General features: G+C 39.8%; 1 protein-coding gene across 4 annotated transcripts in view; it reads left to right on the forward strand.

Annotated features, from left to right (window-relative positions):
* Positions 1-20,514, forward strand: part of pcdh17 (protocadherin 17) — a 61,706-nt gene that overhangs the window by 37,002 nt on the left and 4,190 nt on the right. The gene's annotated exons all lie outside the window — the stretch shown is intronic.

A 20,514-nucleotide genomic window follows, 5' to 3' on the forward strand; every position in this document is an offset into this window, starting at 1 on the left:
TGGGATTTAAATGAAGATTTTGCCTTTTCTACAATCTCTAGGTAATGTGTTTTAACATGTTCCTGTGTGCAGTAAAATTGTGAGAACTTGGACTCGTACTTTGGGTTTAGAGCTTCAGAGAGATTCAGATAACCAGACTAATTACAGCAGTGTCACAGTAGTGTGTGCTGTTATACTCTGAGTAGAACAACTTCAGAGCCTGGTTTCAAATAATAAGGTTATGGGCAGGTTGAAGAACTTTCTGTGTCCTCTAGGTTCACTTTTGAAACAGAACTCAGCCACCAAGATCTTAAAGCTTGTTAGTAGGAAAAGAAATAAGTGACAAAAATTCGGGTTAGTCAGATATTCTGATGATTGCAATCTTAGGAAGGGAAAAATATATTGGACTCTCAAGAACAAAACAAGAAATTTAATAACACACGGAGACATCTTGAAAAGAGGAAATTTTCTATAATTGTGCAATTATGTAAAATCAACTTTTTTCCCAGTTTTATATCATGTTATAATGTCATTCTCTCATCAAAGACATGCCCAGAGTGTTGCTTTGATTCTTTCATGCATGTTTGAGAAATCCTTGAGTCTCCCGTGGCAACCATTCATGGTGCCTAAGCGTTACTCAGACAAAGCGGCACCTATTTACCGAAAGCTCCACCTTGGATCATCTTAAAGTGGCATAGGGCAATTTTCAAAAAGTGAGATATGGTCACATTTCTTTGAAGTTAGTTTTGATGTTTTGATATCATTTTCACAACAACTGTAACATACTAACTTTATTGTGGTATGAAATGGAACTGCAAAGTACACAACCCCTTTTAAATACTCAGTTTTAAAGACTTTAACTAGTGCCCAATATTTCAGTCCATGACTAGTTCATATATTGTTCCCTATGATGGTTGAAGTCTGCATCCTTGCTTTAACACAGATATCTTTTTGATACTCTGCACCAACAAAGATATTTTTCAAAGACTAGACCCACAAATTACATGGCAGTAACACTCCTCTTTGTAATAACACCATTATGTTAAAAAATAAACGGTTTTGAAATGATGCAAAATATAGTCTGGCCTTTCAGGTAGTAGTGAAAAGGAAACATGATCTACAAAAAGAACTATCTCATAACTTCAGTAGCAAAAATATATTTTGCTACTGGCCAAACATCTGAGGAAACTTTCAGATGCTCTGCGTGCAAGACTTGCAGGAACTTTTTTTGCTGGAAAAGGTGGCTCCGGTAACTTTTATGTGTGTGTTTATTTACTATGCTGATCTGTGAAACTTTACCTCTTAAAGAAAATCAGATGAAGCATTTTGTTACACTGAACAAAATTACACTTGCTCCGAAATCAACTTGAAGAATAGATTATTTATTTTCCTCGCAAGGTCATTTCAGTTTGCAGATTACCACACAGAAACATCTGTGCTTCAAAATGCATATCTAGACCCAGTTTAGAGGTCCCATCTGTTAATATCCTGCTATAATTAGACGGTTTTGTATGGATTTGCTGGAGCAGCCACATGCTGATTGCTGTAGTTCTGTTCACGATATTATGTGCTGAGTTCCCCCTATATTGAATTCCTCAACGTTATTAATTACAATAGTAAAAATGACAGATTGCTTGATCAATTCTGTGCAGTCAGCTACAAAGTGGAGAAATTGTTCAGCTTTGATTATGTGAAAATGAACTGCCGGATGAAAATTTCCCGAGACAATGAATTCAGCACAGCTTCAATCACTAAGATGCAATTGGAAGGCCCCTCCGTCTGCACTGTTTCCACGCCTGATGCGAGTGAATATTTGTGATGCCCCGGGGCATTGTTTCCCCGTGTTACACTGCATCAGGAACCAGAGAGACAAATGGCCCGGGCCTGTCCAAGGCATCAGGACTTCTTCTCAGTTCAACCATAACTAGTAATGTCCTTTCATCCACTGCCTGCAGTGCAGTAGATAATGGAGTTTTTGAAAAAGAAGAGATGCTAAAACAAAAGGGGGGGTAGGGTGGACTTTATGGAATGACAGTGGATGGGATGATCACAGAAGAAACTTTTTATGGATTTTGTAAATCTGAATGATTGAGACTTATATACATAAAAAGCACCCGACCCCTAATTAGGTTTTAAAATAAGATATTTGAATACGAGGGTCAGTAAGGATGAGTATGACACCAGGCTAGCTTCATTGGAGATAGACTTAACTAGTATGGCATCTGGCACCCAGCCGTTACAAAGACACCAGTTCCAATCCAAATGAAAAAGACAACACATTCCCTGGTAATACCTACTTTGGTCTTGTCCCAATCAGGGATATATACCTGTATGGATTGTCAAAAAGCCTGCCTTGATGTCAGAATTACACAACAGAATAAACTTGTGCTAAAGTATGGTATCTTAGCATAAAGCAGTCAGTGCCAACATAATAAATTTCATTAAATATATCTATTTCACTGAAGCTTTGCCACACTGACAAAGACTGAGAGCATGTACATGTGAGTATACGAGTATGGCGACTAGGAGTGTTTTTTCCCGATAACCTCAGTTTGTTACTTTTTGATCCTGCTAAATTAAGATAACGGGCTTGGTTAATTAAACTGTCACATGGCAATACCTTGAGGAATTGCAAGGCCAACACAGCTTTAATTGGGTGGCTGCTATTGTCCCTGTATTGCCTCCCTTATGCGGGAATCAACCCCACACAGGGGAAAAAAAAAAGACACTTTCATTGCCTCTGGTAAAGGACAGAAGAACTGAAGAACGACGCATATGATGTAGAGAAAAATTTTAGACAAGTTCAGAGTCATTGCTGACTTAAGTTTGTGGAAAAAGAGCTTTGCGATTCAATCTAAATACTTAAAAATGACTTAACACGTTTTAAAACCAAAATGTAATTCCTGCAGTTGCCCTGCGAAGCCGTGAACACCAGATTAGGCCCATCACGACTTCCTATCGCTTCTTAAGTTTCACGTTAATGAGAGTCAGTGTAATTTTCAGTGCATTGTAGTTGTTTCTGCATTGAATTAGTTGATAGTGCCTGCAAAGCCCCATGGACGATGTCAGCAAGCTTAGGATGCATCTGTAATTACTTGCAGCCAATAAACAGCTGACCTCACCATCTCACCTCAAAACACAACAAAGATCTATTACAGAGATTTGGAGGGTTTATAGTGTAAACAACTTGGAGTGATGGGTATTTGCACCTCTTACTCAAACAACATTAAAGTAAATTCATGGACGTGGTGCATGTATACAGATTTTTATTTTTATGTTTTTTTTAACACCACCGATTTCGTCAACTTGCTCCTAATGACCCGCTCAAGATGTACTGATATTTTATTGCTTCTTAATTAGAATGTGAATTTTTAATCAGACCTAATTTATTAAAAGTTTTTTAAAGTATATTCTTGGAGCATTTCAGTTGAATGCAAAACTCATTTAGATGACTGAAATGCATATCAGGAAATAAGCACCTCTGAGACTATGTCAGGATTTTGGCAATATTTATACAAGACGGCTTGACCGCTTCATGTCTGTTCTGCTGTGGTATTTATGAATCTATTGTCCATCTGTCCCTGAAGGTGATCAAAATCTGCCGTGATTAGCAAGTGCAAAGTCTGGGTAATGGTCCCCCTGCCGTGCTGCCTCTTATCCCCTCCCAAGTGCGGATCAAAGAGGATGAAGTTTTGAGCCTGGGGATAATCTAGTCCCTTAGATTGTGATAATGCTTCTCAGGGTGATCATGTGGATGAGAGCGGGTCTGGGCGTGCTCACGGTAGTGTTTTTTTCTTTCTTCCTTTTTTTTTTTCATCCTCATGAGGTACTTGTCAGCGTGTTGGTGCTCAAAAGAGAAATGGCAGACAATAGCAGAGTGAGGCAGTGAATTAGTACATGTAGGGAGATGGAAAACACACCTTTGCTGAAGGTGTATCCAGGCAACCACATCAGAATTGATAACGTTTTGCATTCATGACAGATGATTGCTGCTATCTTCCTTTTCTAACTTTACAGTGATGAAATATAGCATATTCTAGCTTAGTGTGAATTCAAATATGTTGTGAGACTTTAATTTCAATAAATACTGTTATAACTGGAAATGTTTTTACTATATTTTTGGTGGCTATGATTCTATGGGTGAATCGCTGAAATATTGTGGAGTACACGGATAATCTTACACAACAAAGTACTTGTAAAGAAAAAAGGAAACATAATATGTCCATGTGTAAAATATCAAAAAGTTACAAAAAATAATTTTGCATGATTATTCTCTAGTTTGGAACAAAAAAATGACCTCTCCCCTACCGCCTTCCTTGTAAAATTCCTTTAGTTACAAGATTTATAAAGATTTGCTTTGCTCTCACTACTGCAACGTTTCAGCATGACTCAAGTCTGGCCTGTAGCTTGACTTTCCATAACTCTTCCCGTTTGGTCTTTTTTTGAGTCATTCCTTGGTGGATTTGCTAGTGTGCGGAGCATCATTATCCTGTTGAAAGGTCCACTTCCAGTTCCAATTTTGACTTTTGGCCAGATTGCCTCACATTATCTCCCAGAAACTCTTTGATATGATGCAGAATTCATGGTTGGATCAGTGGCTTCAAGCTGCCCTGTCCCGGGGGCAGTGAAACAACCTCAAACCAGAACACTTCTTCCACGCTTTACGCTTGGTGTGAGGTTCCGCTCCCGAAAAGCCATCTGTGACCTCTGCCTCGTGTCTGTCGCTGCGGCCACACAGCCTTTGTCTTTGCTTTTCTTCTTGGCAGGTTATTTCAAGAGGTCATTCATTCATTTATTTATTCATTTATGTATTTCAAGCATAAACGTCCACCACTTAGTTTTAAAATTCCTTTTCAAACCGTCTATGCATTCGCCTTAACGCCACTAGCTGGAGTATTTGCCTGCAGAATCTGCTAGGAGACTTCCAGACTCCTTTTTGCATTAAATAGTCTCTTCTCTTTAGCCATTTTTGCTGAGGCCACCATTCCATAAATTGGCAACCATTTCAAATGCGTGCCACTTGTAGATGATCTCCTTTACTTGGGGATGACCTTTTTTTTTAATAATTTGAAGGTCTTCTTAAATAGAATACAGACATCTCTAACTTTTTTTGACGGTGTTAGAGAGCTCTTTACATCTTGGCATGATGAGACGATACACTGGAGCACCAAAGAGTGCAGCAGGTCATACATGTCAGGAGTTTATGGATTTAAGAGTATGATAAATATTACAGAGCAGTTATGTTTGAGTGTTTGCTTGGGAAAATATGAGAAGAATCTCCGTTCTAGAAATATACAGAGTTTTCTGTGTAGATACTGATTTACAATTTTCCTTGATACCAGACCCGCTAAGTCCAGTTGTGACACAGTTTTTTATACTTTTTATTTAACAAAAAGCTAGTAACAGAAAATGGTGGAATTTCAGGATCACTCAAATTAATGCATCGTTGTTTTTTAAGCTCATTAAAATATCGGTGTTGGTAGATTTGCTTATTGACTGGAAGTGGTGGAAGTTCTTAGTTGTGATTCATTTCATTAATTAGAGAAAAATATCAGATTTTTTAGCACTTGACCAATCAATCACCAATCGGAGACAGTCAGTGGGGAAATGGTCAAAGGTCCATTCCTGTCTTTGGCAGGTTGATTGGTCTGCCTCTCCTCATTTCAGTATGTACAGCTTGTACACCGTGTTTACTTCAAACTATTTGTTTGAGGAATATAAAAAAAAACAAAACAGATTTAGTTTTACTTCTGTTCTTTTGTTTTTCTTTCGCCCTGTTGACTCAGTCTGTGAAATGACAGTGAGCTTAAGCTTTGCTCAATCTCATTTTGGTCTTAAGTTCCCTGTTGTTCCGCATGATCTCTTCCCACCCTGATCTGTGTCTGGTGTTGGTGTCCAGCTGTTCTGTCAGCACGACAAGTGGTTCAGGGAACTCCCTCATTGCTCACTGACCAATCGCAAGCACACCAGAATGCTGTCAACGAGAATTTTCCACCCAGTGGTTTGCATTTGTGTGCACCTGTGGTTTCAGCCCCGAGGACAGGGGAGGGAAGAAGAGGGAGGGAGAATAGTGGCGAAGCAGGGCACCGGGGTGGAAAGGCAGTCGGAGCTGGGATTAGGCTATCCCTCTGTCTGTAAAGATTAAAGGAAATAGATTCACAGTGTGCCTCCTCCCTCCCCCGTTTTGTTGTGTTTTCTTCAAAATGCATCACAGGACAGCTGAGGCTTTACCGCCCCTATTTGCATATTTATAATTTGCATGAAGTCATTGGAGCTTGGAGGCAACTTACGGTCGTATGTGCACGCTTGCATGCAGGCATGATTGCATGTGCTTTGCAATTCGACAAGAGAAATCAAAACCTTGTCCAAGGAATCAAATAAACGGGCCTGGAAAAGCCTGCACCAAATCCGTGGAAATCTTAAATTACCCGGACATTTCAAATGCCTTTTACCCAAAATTTAATGGAATGTTAAAAAACAAAACAAACAAAAAAAAACAAAGAAAAAACCCTGAAAGCCTTTTGCTAAGGTTTAAGTACAATGTATCATACTGCAGTAGAGAGCCTACTGTGGAGAGTTACTAGAAAAGATACTCTTTCTGCACTGCAGTGCTTTGCTAGCCGAGTTGTGAATCTTATCAAGCAGAGTTGTGGGGGATTTTGTTTGCGTGTGCGCGTGTGTGTATCTGTGTGTGTGTGCGTGTGTGTGTGTGTGTGTGTGTGTGTCCAGGCCCCTCTGGAGTCCATTAATCCCAAATCTAACAGACATACTGCAGAAGCAGCCTTTGATGTGTGCTGGATCCCTCGCTGGAATATTGGATGCAACTTCTCTTCCCTGTTTTTTTTTTGTTTTTTTTTGCTCTCTCATCGGCAGTGCATTGTTTTGCTTTCCCCCCATGATGCCGGTGCTGTCCAGCAGGACAGGTGGCAGCCGTGTTAGGAGTTTGTTTACCATTCAGGTGTGTTCTCGCCAGTTCTCTGATCTGTAATTTTACATCTCTGAGCTCTTTTAATCCCATTCTTATCTTGTGTAAGCCTTCTAATCTTTGACCCTAATCTTAAACCGCTGAATAGAATGGGGCAGTGTGGATTGAGGCGAGTTGTTTCTCTCACCTTCAAATTCAATGCATAGATTTGTCACAGGGAGCCTGGGCGCTCCAGTCTTTTGGTTTTTTTTTGCCTCTCAAGCTGAGTTTGAAATGTGCCCATAGCTCTTTATTTATATTTATTTATGTTTTATTGCCAGAGCCTGGACTTGAACCCTGTGAGTTTTAAAGCTCTTTGTTCATAACTCACCAGCCTCAAGAGTAAAGCAGATGGAGAGGCAAAGAAAGTATAAATGAGATAGTGAGATGGAAAATGCATTTTTATTTGAAATGATTATACCCTCCCACCCCCACCTTAACGGATGCACTAATAAACTGTTATTGCATTTCCGTCAGTTTCTTTTAATCTAATCATGCATATAAACCGATGAGTGATAGCATTACTGTTTGCGTATGTTTATCCATAACAGAGGCATAGGCGGCCATTGTCTAGACGGCAAACACTAATTTGGCTGGGACACAGAGGAACGTCAATGCTAAAGCAATGGTGCTGAAACACTAGGCATGTGCTTTGGCTTTGCACGGAAGGAGAGATTGCAGTGGCAGACAGACGGCGATAGGAGGGAAAGGCGGTGCAGCAGAAGTAGTGGAAAGGTTGGCAGAGCTCACCGTGGCTAATACATCCAAAGTGTGTCAGTTAGCTCTTTAAATGTGTTAGGCCCCGGGGCTGAGAAAGCCAACACCATCGACTCAGCCCACCTCACTCCACCTTTCCACTTAGCCTCTGTTCAACACCCGCCAATATCCTTAGGGGAGTTACACTGCTGTTCATTGGCAAAATTGATCAAATGCCTTCATGCTTAAGTGTACATTTTTCTTATTGCACTTATTAGTCTCACAAGTCCATGTTCTGGAGGATGAATTTAGAGGATTGAATGCCATGTATTGTGATGCATGGCATGCAACTATAGAGATGAGCTCCATGCTGTGACCTCTCCATTACCCTGTTTAACAGGCAGTAAGAATAGGTGATGAAACTATATATGCCATTCATATGCACCTGCTTCAGTCTCATCTCTGGCCAGGTGTCAAACTCTAGTCCTTGAGGACTGGCATTCAGCAGTTTTTAGACGTCTCAGTTGAGCAACACACATGAATCAAATGTCTCAACTGTGTCCTCAGTCAGCTTCTTCTTCTTCTTGTGTTTTGTGGTGGTTGGCAGACCAACTATGATGGTCCATTATCACCACATAAAGTAATGTTCGTCAGATTCCCACTCAGGATGTAATTTTTTTGATTCAGGTGTTTTTGATTCAGTCCTCTTTAGCACTGGAGTTGGGCATCTTCTAAGTACTTTATTTAAACCTCACCATGCAATGCACTGATGACATAATTAACAGGAGCACAGCCTCTGTTTACTGATTGTTTGCCAAATAGTTGGAATTTCATGGAAAGTGTAGAATCCATAAATAAAATATGAGATAAAGCAACTTTCAAAAGCTTTTGTGCATGCTTTGTCTTTTAGATCGGACACTTTCAAAATATCTGATTTTCATTATTTGCCTAAACTCTTGATTTTTCTGTGGCTGCATTATTGGCCAAAATTTTCCATACCATTACGTCATGAGTAGGACTCTGAAGAAGATTGCTTTATGTGGTGACTTTCTCACGTTAAGCCTTGTACTCACTATCTCGCTTTTAACTTTACCAACATCTTTCTTCAGAGTAAAAGTAAAATTAAGGCTTTGGAGAGGCCAAACTGTCCTGACTTGACTGATAGAGAATCTGTGAAGGGAGATAAAGATTAGTAGGATGGCGAGGACAGATCACCAAAGATAAATTGTCAAACTACAGGTGGAAACCTGAAAAGCAGTTCAACTATTATGAGAATTTGACAGCTGTGATTCCTATAAAGTTGTCGGGTTTTTTTCCACTGAATATCCACTGAATATTTAAATGGGTATTATATTCAATATTCAATATATATAGAAATCTATGTTGTTTTTTTTGTTTTGTTTTTTTCAAAAATTGTATCATATAGCAGTCAAGAAAGATTTGTACTGCTGATGCAAAAAGGAAACTAATGTGTTTTCTAGTCTGTAAAAGAGCACCGTCAATGACTAATTTCTTCTTATGCTGTGTTTTCCACCTTTCGGATTACATTAGGCTTGATTGGCAAGCTTACCAACATGCATCATCAGCCACCTTATCTTTATTTTAGTTTGAGATGTTTTAGTCACTAAGCCGAAGGTACAGGTTGTGTCTGTAAGCTGTCAAATATTCATATATTCACTTTATTATCATTTCCAATGCAGATTTTTCTGCCAGAGAAAAATGCTAAAATATGCAAAAATATTTAAGATAATTTGAAACAAACTCTGCAATGCAGTGACAATTTGGCACGAGGAGTTATCACGCAGTCAAAAGGTCAGTAGCTCAGTACCATTTCCTTTCTGGAAGATACATTGGCCGAAAATTAAATCCCACAATTACCTCGGATCTTCTGATCTGTGGTCAGACACAGGCACATGACTGAATCGCCTGTGTGCATGTGTGAAGCATGAATAAGGTCAAAATGAAAAACATTGTTGCAAACCGTTCAATCTTCATTTGCTGTGTGCAAAGGGTTGTGTTGAGATTGAGAATCAGAAGCACTTTCCCTAATCCTGCTAAAGCGGCACACGTGGGAATGGTTCCTGCACAAAGCCGCAACACCCTGAGTCGCTCAAATCCATTTGTTCAAAACTGAGCAACAAGCAGAGAGAGGGAGACAATAAAGAAGTAATCTAATTCAGTAAACGTGACAGTATTAAATTTATGGCGGATTATATTATTGTATGGATTGTATCTATGAGGCGCCCATGCTTCATCTCGCTCACCAGTCACCCTGTTGCTTCGGGCCAGTTATCGCGACAGGGCTCTAAATTCAGTCCGGGATATGCTCCCTCAGCTCCGGAAATGGCTGCAAATGGCATCATTACAGCACCATGGTTAAAATGTAAAAATTTGGTGGAGTAAACCGCTTCTAACGACGTCCCTCTCTGAATTAGCAACAATAGGTTTCCCCTCATTCTTTCTTTAATAAGCTCTTTAAACCTGTTTTCTCCTTGGATAGAAACAGGATTTCTGTAATGAGCTGGTGACTCATAGATTCGCTTGCCTTAATTTTTTTAAATTCCTCTCCTCCTTCCATTTTCTTTTCTTGTCTCTCTTTCTCACTTCAAGTCTTGTGCTCGCTATCTCTCTAAATGGGCCAAGGCAACTTTCTTTGCCATCTACAGGGGCAAGGAAGTAGATAAAGGCTATTAACTGGCAGACGGCTGCTGATCAGCCTCCCCAGTCTCTGATCTAATGCCTCAAACATATCGTGAACCTCTTCTCGGCTGAGGCTCTTCTGCAGCCTTCATATACAATTCTCTCGTCTGCTTGGTGAACATTTGTGGCTCACCAAACAGTTGCTTAATAGAAACAGGCACGCAAATATGACCAGGCGTGATCTTAATGCTGCCATGGAGCAAAGAAAGCAGCACAAAAAAAAACAAAAAAACAAGTGAGGAGTGAGCAGAAGTAAAACATGGTGCGAGCCCGCTGTGTCTGTTTGTGTTGCTCATGAGCGAACAAGCTGAGATACACACACACACAGGAAAGACAGGGAGCACACAAGCATACTATATTTAGATGACAAAGTGCCACAAACCCAGACTAAAGGGGGAAAAGTAAACAAAGGAGAAAGCAGAGAGGAAAAAAAAAAAAACAAGGCAGTCCAGAAGCATCCCCTGTTATGGTGCAATCCCCCATGTCCTAATTACACAGGCTTAGAGGAAACGGAGGATTAGCCACCAATTCACCACGCTTCTCGCCTCATCTTCTAATAAGTCCTCTTCTTGTTTCCTTGCCACCCTTTGTGCAACCCCGCATGTCTCTCTTCAGTTACAGGTAGAAGGATACTGTTGTCCCGAGTCTGTCTTTCTTTCTTTGCTCATTCTTGCCAACATTTACACTCCACACAACAAAAACTAAATCCTCTGTTATAGTAGGTTGTGTGGCAGATCTGTTTGTTCGCGGTCCTCGACGTCACAGGTTCAGCATTTCTGTACAGTCTCGTCTGTATTTCCCCTGTTTCTCTCTGTGAATGCACTTCTCAAGTTTGTTTATTCGTTTTTATTTTTTTAAATTAAACTGAAGCACTTTGTTTGCAGCAAAACAATTTTACTCTCAGTGCTGCTTCATTGTAGTCACTTTAAATGCTGAGACTCATATCCGCTGTGCAGCCCCATCAGGCGTTCATCTAATTGGTCCCAAATTCAATCTGCACCATACAATGACCCCAATCACACAGCGAGAGTCGCACAGATTCATCTTCAGCAGTGAGAAGAACAAGGAAGCCTGCACCAGATGCTGTGGACCCACACAGCTTAGATCTCAGTGTCACTACATCAAGCAGGGAATACATGAAACGATGGAAACAAGTTCAACATGAGGCTTGGGACAAATTCATTACATCTAACCCCGTTTTTGAAAAACATTCTTAAAGTTTTATTACACAGAGACCTACTTGCTTTTTATGGGTTAAATTCTGGTTATAGCTTACTGCGTGTTGATAAATATTAAATCCATTAAAACATGGAATCATCTTGAAGTGCTCTGAAAAACATTATTCATAGTCCTAGAACGGTTTTACATTTGATCGCATTGCAACCGTCAACTGCAGTTTATTTTGTTCAGTTTATTTTGTGGATATATGCATATCCTGTATATAAATATATATAGTGTATATATGCAGGATAGGTGCCTCCATATAATATAAAAAGCTTGGCATTTTTATTCATCTGAACACAATTCTTGTACAACTAATCTGTTTTAGCCCATCTCTGCCAGCTCTAAACTTTTAATGATTTACATTTTTGTCCTTTAGACTCTGGAAAACACCTCAAGCTCAGTCCCCGGGTTTCAAGTCTGGCCACAGATGATCGATTAATTTATGTCTGATTATTGTGATCATCTACCTATGATTATGATTTGATCATTTTTTGCTCAGAGTTTCTTTGTTTTGCCAAATGGATCTAAATCACCAACCCAGTTTCAAGTCGAGTTCAACCTCTTAACATGTCGTCTCTCTGAATGTGTCATCCTGTGTTTAAATCTACCATCTTTCACAGCATGATGCTGCCATCCTGATGTTTCAAGTGTCAGTTTTACACTAAATGTAGTATTTTTCCCAAGGCCTTAAAAATTATTTTCTTTTTTCTTTTTTGCTCATATGGCCAGAGCACCATCTTCCACATCTGTATGGCCAGCCATATTTTGGTATTTTTACAGATGTTTTATACTCTTTTAGACAACTTTATCCCTGACATGTCAAGTGTTTTTTGCTTTTCATGTTGCAGTTTGTTCACTGATGTTCTCTGACAAACTGCTAAGATTTTACCAGAAGCACACTCCTTAATAATTAGACACAATAACTCCTTAAAGATACTGACTGTACTGAATTTTATTTCGGGGGATCGGAGGAAAGAGGGCTGTACGTAACAACATGTCACACATTCCTGATTTGTATTTCTAAAACTGTTTAAATTGTATATCCTCTTTTTCCTATTCATATTCATTATATACTATTTCACAAATACTATACTTCTATTTGTGTTTGCAACTCAAAGTCATTGAAATTACATTTACAAGGTATCTGTCTGTGTGTTTACATGTACACACTGTGTAGTGTTTAATACATTGATAGGATACCATGCGTTGCTCAACTAGGTTATTTATATAAACAGCTTGATCACTGCAGGAATGATGTAAGGCTTGTTCTTCTCAGTCATCTATATCTAATAGCTCGCCCATGGCGTCTCTCTTCCAAGAGCTGCAACATTAAAAGACTTTGAAGCAAAAGCAGGGGCAATCTATACCTAGAGGAAATGTGAATTATAGAAGGTCTAAAGTCACAGCGTTGGAGAAGAGGCTCAGGTATTTTGATAGGCTAAGGGAAGGTTCTTCCTTGACTGACCTTGCAATATTTATTGAGTGCCTCTGACTGCTGTCAGAAGTGAAGGCTCAAAGCTGCTCTATTCACAACAACAACAAAAATGTGTGGTTTTCTTTTTATTTGTTTATTCTGGTAGGTGATGGAAGATGAAAATACATCAAAAAAAAAGAACAAGACTGAGAAGTTCATTGTTGTTGAAACAGCAGTTTGACTATTGTAACACAAAACATGGTTACTGTTAAACACTGGTTTGCCTTTACTCAGCATGTTTTGGCCTTGGATGGGCTTTCATGGCTGTTCATTACCGTTGAACTTGTTTGTGAGGATTGCCAGGAGATAAAGAAAAGAGAAAACAAAAACACAAACAAACGTTGAGATCCCTTTTTCCCACAGATATCTCCAGGTTGACCTTTACTAACAGTTAAAGCTGGCAGACATCTTTCATTAATAATATAACACCAGGCAGCTCTTGGCGCATCTGGGGAAATCTAAAGCATGTGGGAAAACATGCCAGGAAAAGCAGATCCTATTTGATTAGATTCACTAAAAATAAAACTGATACGCGCTCACATTGCAGATAAACTGACACTGAAGGAGGGGGGGCGGCGCACAATTCATTCAGACACAGACAGGCTAACTGGTACACACACTCACATGCACAAGCTCTTATGTGGCCATGCAACATTTTTTTTAAGGACAACCTCACATATTTCAGGGCACTTTATTGCTGCTTTGTGCCAGTAAGAGAGTGCTGTTTGAGAACACAATTCTGGCAGCCCAGATGCCCCGTATTTCCACAGCCCTGCAGACCCCCTTTCTTTCCACCCACACCCCCCGGCTCTGCTTGCTCATCATTGATTAAGCTTTGCGTGTTTGTTTTTGTTTGAATATGAGCTTATGCTGCTCCTAGGTTTTTTTTTTGTTTTTTTTTTATCCTCCTCTCCACTGTGCATAAACACTTTCTCCTCAGTGTGTTCTTTGAGCAACTTAGCCAAGCATTAGCCAACTGAGAGGCCTGCGGTTTTGCGGCAGAATGCCTAAAGAGAGGACGTGTTTGATCCTTAGATAGGTGTTCTTGATTTAGTCTGTGCATTGCCAGCCAACGGTTTTTCCCCACGGCTGCTGCCGAGCACTTCCTGCTCTGCTTCAGTATTCTCCTGCCTCTAGCTGTGATGTGATCTATTACACCAAAGATAATTATTCTTTTCATTCTGTTAAGCCGTTCACTCCACAAAACAATCTAGACACACTATATTAAGTCACATTTATACAAACAGAAGTTTGCATTTCCTGACCAATAATTAGTATTTTTGCTACACTCTTTATGAATAAAAAAGGTACAAATGTCAGATAAACATGAATATACAATAGCTCTCAAAAATACACAAACACTTGTAATAATACAATGTCTGGTTCTTGTGATTTAAAAAGAAAAACTTCATTATAATGTCACAGCTCTTTTACAATTTAATGTCATAGGTATTTCCTGTCAAGTTTAAGTGAAAACTGGAGGGAAAAAAAAATACTTAAAATCAAAATCTTCAGTAAATTGGATGGCACAGTTTGCACAAACATTTAACTAAACCTTTTCAGAAGTTTAAGCATTCAGTCTTCTTGAGTTCACACCTGCCACAGGTTAGAGAATCTAATTATAAAGATGTCGTAATAGGAATGTCTTGACATTGCTCAATTGCATATGTTAGCTAAAGTCATATTGTGCTAAAGTCGGTAAATTGGTATCAAAAACCCATCATTGCGTCTTATGTTTATGGGCACAGTGAAGGCAGTGAGCAAAAGAATTTCAGAACATTTTGGAAAAACAAGAACATTTCAAAAACTTGGCAGTAATGCTCATAAATATACTAAAGAACCTCCTGAGTAGGAACTACTGTGCTCTTCATACATCTTGACTTCAAAGTAGAGATGAGAGAAAAATTCTTTTTTGTTTGTTTGCTTAAAAGTTTTGGGCAATATTTAAAATTCTTTTGAAAATATGTTTTCATTCCAAAGAAAACAAACTTACAATTTTGCACCTTTTGAAACAAGTTTACAGGACAAGAGTGTGCAGGTACAATTTGCTCCAAAGTATCTGAAAATGACATCATGACCTGGTTTTGATGTTTTTTCCGGTTTCAAGTAGAGTCGTAGTCCATCACAAATGCTGGTCCCACAGCAAGCTGTGATAAGCACACAAGAACTGGAGTTTCATGCTCTTTGATATAATGCTGGCATAACAAACCAGCTAACTGTAGAGGGCAAGCGACATTCCCAGCACATCTCTGTGAGTGTGGAAAACAATGGAAATCTACAATCATCCAACTCGATCCAATTTGCTGTTTGTAAATAAATCTTTGTAGACTAGGTTTCATTCAGTTTAATCTCAGGGAAAATATAAGAAGAAATAAATAAATAAAAATTATTTATTTTGAATAAATAATTCAAAATGAAAAAAAAAAAAAAGAAAAAGTAGAGCTTTATTCACGATCATAATATTGTCTGTTTAGGGGGATTCTAGGCTATGCCGTTGATACCCAAAGCTTGAGATGTTGTCCCTAAATAGAAAATCTCAAGATGTTTGCTGAACATTAGTCCCTGTCAGGTTGGAGACTCTTTCATCGGCTCAGTTCAGGTATTTAGTTAACCTGATTGGCTGAGAGAGCCAGGGGTGGTGGAGAAGAGGAGGCGCATGGTTCAGCTGGGCTGGATAGCAGTAGGTGAGGAGATTAAAAACACAATAATGCACACACACACACACATGCGTGCACACGCAAACACACACTGTGAGCTCCCTCAGGTGAACAGGTGCAGTCGTGGTTTGTCACAGATGCCCCGCTCAATTCGTCAGCTGCCACTCCTCCTGTCCACCTCGGGTGGGTTAACACAACAAAACCTCTACACAAAGATGCACACACACACACACTCATTACCTTGGTTCATTCTCTAGTCCTGTAGTCCACTTCAGCAGATCATTTTGCTCTGTGTAGTGGCTCCGATGCGTGCACGACAGCGGAATGATTCACTGCCACTGTTATCGGTTTGCCGTCTTTTACCTCGTTTTTAAACTTAAGGAACGCATTTCCCCTCCATTGTTTTACCCAGTGTTCAGCTTAATGCTGATGGTTTGCTAGCATTAGCCTGTGAGTACAGCTCTCATCCCTTCCTCTTTGGGAACCACAGCATGTGACAGAGGGACATTAATCACCGGCCTGGGTAATAAAGCGAGAAGGGACGGGCTTGTAGGGCCAGAGGGCAGGTGTCTCGGGGAAGAAAAGGGTGTTTAGGGAAATCACACCATGTTTTATGATGCACACTGATACACAAGAGGACTTTTGCATTCACAAGTTTCAGTGTGCACAACTGCACATCACATCACACCCCAGTCATTTGTAGCAAGCCTTATCTGAGCTAGCAAGATGTTAATATCTAATTGCTGGTAGGAATGTCTCCACAAGCACACAGAGTTTAATTAAACCTTTTTGTTGACACCAGAGGTGTAATATTTACTTCCAATCAGGGATCGAGGTCAAGTGTCTTCCGTAGAGTTGCCAAGATAGAATAGTCGATAGTTCTTGACTCCCGATCAGTGGATTCAATCAGAGTTTAGTGACACTTGCCTTAAAGCAAAGCACTTTTGGGGTTTCTGATTACACTTTGGAAAAGAGTTCTGTCCTTCCTGAGGAACTTTAAACCAAATTGTAGCCAGTTAAAGTCAGCACCTGTCATTTCAGTTTGAATAAAGAATAAACACGGGAAGACCCATGTATCAGGCAGTTATATACAGGACACAAATGACCACAAATAGACAAACCCCAATGAACTTTTTGAATATTTCCATTATTATTTTTTTTTACTGCTTGTCATTCCTCTCTCAGCAGTTACCTTTGTGCTTAAGTTCCCCTGGTTGTTACCAGCTTAGTGGATTTTCATTTTCTTTACAGCCTCTTTTAAAAGAACGGAGTGGGTGGGGAATGCTGTGACAAATGTAGTGAAACATCTCTCTGCTGTTACTCTGTACAGTCGGAGGCAGACAGGAAAGGATGCCATTATCAAGCTCTTTGCACATGCACCTTGTTGTTCTTATGTTTTGTTACCCAGACGGCAACTGTGCACTCGATGAGAAAAGTGAATAAGAAATGGCCATAACACTTATTTGTTTGACATGTTGACGAAGAGTTCGTTTTTAACAGTAAGTCCAGAGCATGGAAGGTAATGGAGCTCTTGTAATGTTACTGTTTTTATTAATCATCTGCAGGAAATTAAAATTAAAGAACGAGCCAAATAATTTGTCTGAGTAACCAGTGCCCTAAACCAGATTATTGGCAGAGAGCTGTATTAAGTTTGGACAAATGATGGCATGTTTTAGGGTATCTGTCAGAGTAATTTATCTTGCATCACTGAAGTGCATTTGAAGTGCATGTGTAAGTGCAGAGGAACTAAAGAGGAAGAAACAGCACATGCCCCCACTAGCCAAATCATCATAAGCAAATGTGTCCTTGGTGGAGGCCTTTGCTGCCCATCCTAGAGAGCTGGTTGAGCCAGAGTGAAAAAAATAGAGAGAGAGAGGGAAGAAGAAAGAGAGAGAGAGAGAGGGAAGGAGATGAATGTCACCCCTGTTCTCATATGTCATATTGTTAGCCATAGATATGAGGAGAGTGCCTCAAGGTTGTACGTGCAGCAGAGACATGAATAATCTATCAGAGGTTTTCTCCAACTAAATAGAGAGAAATATGTCTGCATGGATTATTTATGCTTTAATATGCTGAATGGACAATCACCTCGGAGAGCATGAAGACATCGTAGGGGCAAAGTTAATTGTTTGTGTGTTTGTGAGTGGGTGGGTGAAAGGCAGCAGTTGTCAACAGATATGCATTGTTAGATGCCGGCTCTGTTTTTTTTTTTTTCTGAAAGAAAAATGACACATTTTTGTTTCTGGGCGCTTCTGAAGAAAACGTCTAGCAGTTCCTCTCACTTCCTTTTTTTTTTTTTTTTTTTACCCTGCTGATGTATTACAGCCATTGTGTGCTCTGGTTGAAAATAATATTCAAGTTTGTATTTTTACGTGCAGTCTTTTGACTAAATCAGCGATGTCTGCACTTTGATATCTCGCTTACATTTTCTTGCTCCAATCTTGAATCGCTTCCTTAAAACCTCAGACGTGCATCACTCTCAGTCGGCGTGTGTAGGTGCATTAACTCGTCATCGACACCATTTAAATGTAGTCCATTTTGTATTGGTCTAGTCTCGCTTTTCCAGCTCACCTTATTTCCTCTGCAGATGACTGCCTTGACACGGGAAATGTCAGGCTCTCCCTGGCAGCGCTTTTGGGCTTCTTCAAACATTTGTGAAGTGTTAAGCTCATCTCCACAGCTTAGGAAGGGCAGTCTCTCGGGAATCTGTGCTGCTGACCCGCAACTCGGCAAAGACGGCCAAGCCAAGTGCACTCAACCACATCCACTCTGCTTGCTCATTCGCATCAACGAAAGATTGTATTAGTCCCAGGTTTGTGGTCTTTAAAGCAGCACTTTCGCCGCGCTGTAGAGCCTTGTGCATTGCATAATGGAGCTGATGGGGTAGCTTTCCAGTTCCTAACAGCAATTCTGTCCTTCAGGAGTCAGTTGAGAATAGTAGCTCGAACGCTGCACGGTTCTAAGTGGCCTTGTTGTTACTCCAATGAAAGGTAACCTTTTGTTTTTACATTTGCAAGTACAAATTGTAGCCTTGTGTTGATAAGTTCTTCAGAATTTAAAACCTCTGATTTTTGCTATAAAAAATACATCAAAATGATGGAGTGCATTTGTCAAATTGAGGTGTACAAGGATAAAAATGTATCCTCAGTCTTATTTAAGAAAAGTAAAGCAGGTGGAAATTAGCTGGTATAACTTGGATGATAAACACAGGAAGAAAGAGGCAGACACCTGTGTTTGACACAAGGCTGACACCATCTCAACTAGGGCCAGGTTCACACTGTGATCATCTTGACTGGTGTGTTTTTATAGGGCGCAGCAGCAACAATTAATGCAAGTCAGCTTCTTTCATTGACCATTATGACCAGAGTTTATTATCATTTTGAGTATCTTACTGTGTTATTGAAATTCTGCTCTGTATGCCAAGTTTAACATTTAGTTGAAAGCTGTTTTCGATTGCTATTTTTCTGGAGTTTTAAGAAAATTTTGTAATTTGGTAAATGGCCTGTATTTTATTAAGTCCAGAGGATCCTGCACGTTTTGTCATTCACCCATGCACGTTCTGATGGTGAAAAGCTACTCCGTTGTAGCCACAGCCATCCTGTCGTCATCAGATCCTCTGACCGCAAGCAAGGCAGGTTAAGTGCCTTGAAAACACAGACGCAGAAAGATGGTGAAAGGACGAACTCCTACCACTGCTGTCACCTTTCTCCCAAATTTTCTGTAAAAATATGAGCAACAATTTTCTGACTTGTAAGTATGGAACATAATAAAATACTCAGGTAGCAGGTTAACGTCTTGCCAGTAAATGTTTAGCTTGAGGAGACGCCATGGATTTTGTTGCTTCTTACTTCGTCAAACAACTTCCATCAAACTAAAGTTTTGTTGGCGAACTGAACTGCTGATCTGCCCAATCGCCTGATTGGAAATCTGCTGCCATAGTTTCCAAACAGCTATGAGACCTGGAAAAGCAAAAAGGACAGAAACGCACCATCTGCAGTGCAGTTGCACAAATGACAGCCTGTTGCAAAATTCAAACATTTGCTCCACTCTTGGTGGACTTGGAGCAGATTGACGAGTCACGGCCTTCGACGTAACGTCCATGCAGTAATGTGGAAGTTATTTAGGAGAGAGCATGGAGACAAGCTTAACAATCTCCTGTGAAAATTTACATATTTCGTATCTACTAATATAACACATACAGAAATATTCTTAAACTGACTTGTTTGAAAAAGCTAAAATCAACTAACACCGACTGTTAGCTGCTTCGCCGCTATGAAGATGTTTTTCTAACATGTTTACAGTGACATCACATCTGTCTACTAGGTTGATAACATTACAGGAACTCACTATGACATCCATTAAGACGCCTCTTAATATCTTTCCAATTTGTCACTTTATAGTGGTTTAGGAGTCTGGATGTCTAATTTTTGTTAGAAATAAGACATAAGCTTCAGTAATTTCATTTCACATTGTTTTGTATGACTCGTGTCTCTGTATCCAACATACAACAAAAACCTTTCGTGCCACACAATGTTTCCTCCTCTCTTCCATCAGGAGCAAAAAAAATATATATACTTTTTTCTTTCTCTTTTTTTTTTTTTTAGCCAAGTTTTGGATCCACTTTACACAGGCACAAACACTCCCATAATCAGCCAAAGTGTGCTTCCTTCTGAATAGAGATGAAAGAGAGAAACACACACTTCTATGCACACATATGCACATGAGAGGCAACAACAAGGCACGCGCAAATAAACAGGCAGAAACACACAGGGAAGAAGCACAAGCCATTTGGCACAGGCTCACTATCTAGGGAGGGCTTC

The sequence above is a fragment of the Poecilia formosa genome, unplaced genomic scaffold, assembly GCF_000485575.1.
Source record: "Poecilia formosa unplaced genomic scaffold, Poecilia_formosa-5.1.2 Scaffold60, whole genome shotgun sequence".
Classification (NCBI taxonomy): Eukaryota; Metazoa; Chordata; class Actinopteri; order Cyprinodontiformes; family Poeciliidae; genus Poecilia; species Poecilia formosa.